We start from the raw sequence: 5,401 nt of genomic DNA, 5'->3' as shown, positions 1-5,401 counted from the left end.
CTAGCCCAAGTAGTTAAGGTCCGAAGTTGAAGGGAAACACAATAATTGTTTCAAATCACCACTTATATATCTCATATTTGCCACTATGATGGGAAATAAATGTAAAGTGGTCTGAGGACTTAATTTTCAATATATTTCCTATGAATATCTCAAATTTTGATAAGTTGATTAAATTAAAAGAATGGTACCTTCCAAACTTGTGCGTCGGTCTTTAGCGTCCGGTGTAGAACTAGGAGACGTGGAAAACGTGGCCGTTCATATTAGGGATACTAGCCCCGCCTCCCGGCTACTTTCGTCAGAAGGAGGCGGAGACCCGGGTGAAGGGTGTTCCTGCAGCGCTAGGTGGCGTTGCTTCCTGGCGCTAGTTTTCGGCCGGTGTTCTAAGGTGTGGCCTCGCTGCTGTCACGCCCGGCAACTAAACAGCTTTTTGTATACTTGTTCTTCTGGAGCTGTGAATTGGTGAGAAGAGTCCCAGCCTTGATGGTAGTTGGGAATGGAAAGAGCTTGGCAAGGTTGCAAGGAAAGCCAAATGGATCTGACTTAAATGCTTTTGTTTTCAAATAATTTTTTAAAAAACGTTTAAAAGTTCCACCTAGAATTGTATTTAAATTTTCCTATAAATTAAAATGAAGTGAAAAACAGTGACCCCGCTCCACTCTTTTCAGCCTGGATTTTGTTTCTCACTTTATCGTTAGAAAAGTCGGGTCAGAGTTGTGTGGGTGTTGGGCGTTTAAGCTCCATTCTCCTTAATCAGGAGAAACACCTCAATGTTGCGATGCTCCGGAGAGGAAGCAGCTTGCCCAAGTTAGAGATGAAATATATTCGGAGTCAGGCATCAAACCCAGGTCTCCTCACTATTTTATTCGTTCCTGGGGCAAGGGGAGAATGACGGTTGTTAGTGTATATTTCAGAATCCAGTTCTCAAACTTTTGATGTGCATGTGAACCCCCTGGGAATCTTGTTAACGTGCAGATTCTGATTGATAAGGTCTGGAGGGGCCGGCACTCTGTACTTCCAGGAGATGCTGATGATGCTGGTCTGGGCCACAGGCCACTCTGAGTAGCAAGAGAAGTCCACTCCCTGCTAGTGAAGATACTGAAGTGGACTGGCTAAAAGTCAGTCACAGCAAGTTTGGGTCAGGAAAAGCTGGGACCCTGACTGTTGTGTGCTACACCTCACTGCTGACTCTTACTGAATTGGAGTGAACTTTGGGAAATACCCAAAGGGCTGCTGACAAGCCATGTAGTAGCTGGCAAGGCTTTGGGAAGGCAGTGCTCACAGATCAGTAAAGGAATACATTAGAACATGGTTTCTCCCATTTCTCAACTTAGAAACAGTGTATCTTTAAAAAACCTGAACATCATTTCCAGAAGTAAGATATGGAGAAGACCCATGGAAGAGAATTAGCAGTTTCTGGCATTCTCTTGGAGCTGAGTGGTTAAAGATAAAACTAACTCATACAGTGAGATTCAATGAACTTTATGTTCTAGTGACAATAATAATAATATATGACATATATACATACCAAACGTAAAATAGATAGCTAGTGGGAAGCAGCCACATAGCGCAGGGAGATCAGCTCAGTGCTTTGTGACCACCTAGAGGGGTGGGATAGGGAGGGTGGGAGGGAGGGAGACGCAAGAGGGAAGAGATACGGGAACATATGTATAACCGATTCACTTTGTTATAAAGCAGAAACTGACACACCATTGTAAAGCAATTATACTCTAATAAAGATATTAAAAATAATAATAGACGATATAAAGAAACCTGCCACCTCATTCCTAGAGCTCAATCAGAAACTTGGCACTTCACCCTCATTTCCTCTTCCAGATTTTGTCACCTTCAGAGATTTAAGGAAAACAAACACTTTTGGTTTCTATTGTCATTCCTCTTATGGGCTCCAAAAAATCTTGACCAAATAAAGTGATAATTTAATCAAGATGGGTGGGGCATCAAAAAGACACTGACATTATAAAATTAAAACAGCAGCAACTATTCCTGGCTGACCAATAAGTAAGTCAAAAATAAAAATAATTCTATCGCTCCAAGATGCTCCTCAAATCTACCATTGAAAAAGAACTAACCGAGCCTCAGTTTTCTTATGTGGTTCATGGGGATAATAATAATTCCTGTCCGGCAGAGGTAGCAAATGAGATAATGCTGCAGGTTCATTGCCTGGTATTTTGTGGGGTACCCATTTTCACAACTGAACAACTTTTTCCCCAGAAGTGGACAATGCAGGTGAGAATCCAGATGTATAATTGGTCCATGTTGTGGGATTATGAGGCTAGTTCAGTGAGAAGGGCAAGGAGGGAGGGGACCTGAGGATGCTGATGAGACATGATTATGGGATCCAGATTCAGAGAAACCAAGTGAGATGAGGAGAGAGTGATGATGGTGGTGGGGAAGGGTGGGGAAGGTGTTGGCTGCTGCTTCCGAGTGTGGGGGTTGCAAAGATGAATCAGCCCGGTCCCTGCCCTCTAACTACAGAAGCCATTCCACCCACACACTTCAGGGAACAACACAACCCAGCCAAACTGCCCTCATCCCTTTGTCACGACAGTGGAAATGTTTCTGTCTGGAAGACTGGTCAGATCCTCCTGAATGCCCATATAGCTTAGACTTTCTGTTGAAGCCAAGACTTTCTGAATAGCTGACCCTTGGAGAAAGTTGCATTGATTTTGAGACTGGAAGCCTCGTATCCATTTTCCAAATAGCAATACGGAGTGTTCCTCATTCATGATGTTGCATACTACTTGATTTACTGTGATTCAACAAATGTAGTTCCAAACCCCGCAAACCCACACCCAGGAACAAACCTTGGGAGTAGCTTTCTGCTCTCCAACTCTGCACTGTTCTGCCTCTGGGCTCCACCTCTCTCTGGGAATGGAGAGGGGTGAGTAGGTGGGTTTCTGTTTTGGTTTTCTTTTCACCCCTTGGCCAACAATGTGTCACTGGTAGAAAAATTGTTCCCAGGCAAGCTTGCAACCCTGCCCCTCCCTCTCTCCCATTCTCTACACCAACTACTTCCACAAGGACATTAAAGCAGTTTGCATAAGGCTGAGAGTTGTGAAAATAGAAGTCTGGCAGTCTCTGCAGAGTCACTGAATCAGTAGGGAAACTCCCTTCGGTTATCTGCGATTCTCAATTTATCCCTGTTGAAAATGAGTGGATTCTTACACATTATCAAGTTTCAGTAGTTCAGCAACCCTTTGTGGTTATTATAAATGATTAATTTGAGTCACTTCAAACATCGATTTCCTGCTTGTGCAAGTCATTGTGTGTGCAACGAAACGTGTAAATGACCTCTTGTTTTGGTGTGCAGGCTACAAGATACTACGTGTACTGTATTTGAACCTGTGGATTTTTTTCCCAACTTTGTAGTTACATGTGGAATTTCTGGGGTCTTTTATTCACAGATGACTTTGTCATTCTTTTTTCCCTCACAACAGTCAGGTGAGAAAGGGCACTGTTGTTTTTCTGAACTTTTAGTTGTAGAAATTGAGACCCAGTAAAGTTCAGTGAAGTAATACAAAGTAAAGAAGGCTCCAAGTAGAATGAATAATCACCAACTCTAGGGCTTCCCTGGTGGTGCAGTGGTTAAGAGCCCGCCTGCCGATGCAGGGGACACGGGTTCGTGTCCCGGTCAGGCAAGATCCTGCATGCCGCGGAGCGGCTGGGCCCGTGAGCCATGGCCGCTGAGCCTGCGCGTCCGGAGCCTGTGCTCCTTAACGGGAGAGGCCACAACAGTGAGAGGCCCACGTACCGCAAAAAAAAAAAGAAAAAAAAAAAAAGAAAAAGAATCACCAACTCTAAAATCTGCAGATGGAAAGTGCCAGGTTTCTCTTGTTCATTCATTCATTCATTCATCTCTAGGCTCTGGGGATTCAGCATTGGACAAACTCCTTGCCCCTATGAGCTTGTATTTTAGTGGTGATCAGCCTGACAGAGGGACTCATCCAAGGTTAAATAGCTCAAGTCGCTGGTGGAGCCACAAACTATACCACCAGGTAGACCCTAATCCACTGGGAAAGTCTTCTGACTACTGGGATTTTACTTTTTGTGTCTAACTGTGGGCCCTCCCCTAAGTCACTTTAACAGGTTAATAGATACATTGATAACGTTAGCAGGTACACTTGCATGGTGAGGGAATGAGGAAAAGGTGGAGGAAGTATGGCTAGTCTCAGGAGAAGGTATAATGGGCTATTTCTATTTATGTGAAGGACTACCCTAGGACAGGAGAGAAGAGTGCTCTGAGTAGACATGAGGCAAGCAGAACTAGAACAAATAGGGCGAAGCTACAGAGTTGCCACTGCTATCTGTTTCCACCTACTTACAATTGGAATGGTTCAAAGATGGAATGGATAGCTTTGAAAGGGAGTGAGCTCTCTGCCACTGGAGGTGTTTAAGCAAAGGCTAAATAACCAGGCATCAGGATGTTCTCAAGTAGGTTCATACTTCAAAGTGGGTGTTGGAATACATAATCACTAAGGTGCTTAACAGACTCCTTACCTCAATGGGCTCCCTTCTGCTTCACGCTACCCTTTGTTCACCCCAGTCTCTGAAATAACAGGGGCACAATGATGGTCTCAGAAAAGGTGCCCAGGCTGTCAATAGCAGGGCGGTTCCTTCACCATATAACCCAGGGAAAAGACAACATTGCACCCTCTTTGTCATATGAGGGTTGAGGGCACCATGAACCAACCATCTAGCAAATGCGCTCATCATTAGTTAAAGTACTGTTAGCACAAACGGAAAAGTGAAGATACAAGGTTTCAGTTTTAAAGGGAACCAGGCAGGCATAGCAATTTCGCTGCCCTCTGCTTTTGGAGGGGACAAACTTGGCCTTCCTCGCCTCTGGTGGCACTGATGAGAAAGGCTCACTTGCAAGGCTCATCGTTCTTCTCGATTGCCTCCTTATGCCTTTGCATTTCTGCCTGGCTCTTGTCCAGGTGGTAAATATTCCAAGCAAGCAGCGCATGAAAGGAGGGGCTTCAGGGCAAACAAGGTCATGGTGAGAACATCTCTGGGAGCTTCAGACACAGGGTGACCTTCAGAGTTTATAGACATCTAACTTGTCTATTTTCTTCTCTCACCCCTTCAATTTCCTATCATGGCCTCTGCTTTGAGTTGAATGGTGTCTCTCAAAAACAGAGGTTCCAAAAAAAAAAAAAAAAAAGAGAGCTTCCACTCTTAACCTGGATGTGATGTTATTTGGAAATAAGATCTTTGTAGATGTAATCAAGTGAAGACGAGGTCATATGTGATTAGAGTGGGTCCTACTGTAATGATGTCCTTATAAGAAGACACAAATTTGGGCACACACAGAAAAGACACAGGGGGTGAACACCATCAGAGGATGGAGATAGAGATTGGAACCATATGTCTACAAGCCAAG

Source organism: Globicephala melas, chromosome 4 (assembly GCF_963455315.2).
Source record: "Globicephala melas chromosome 4, mGloMel1.2, whole genome shotgun sequence".
Classification (NCBI taxonomy): Eukaryota; Metazoa; Chordata; class Mammalia; order Artiodactyla; family Delphinidae; genus Globicephala; species Globicephala melas.
Note: the sequence above shows the minus strand (reverse complement) of the source record.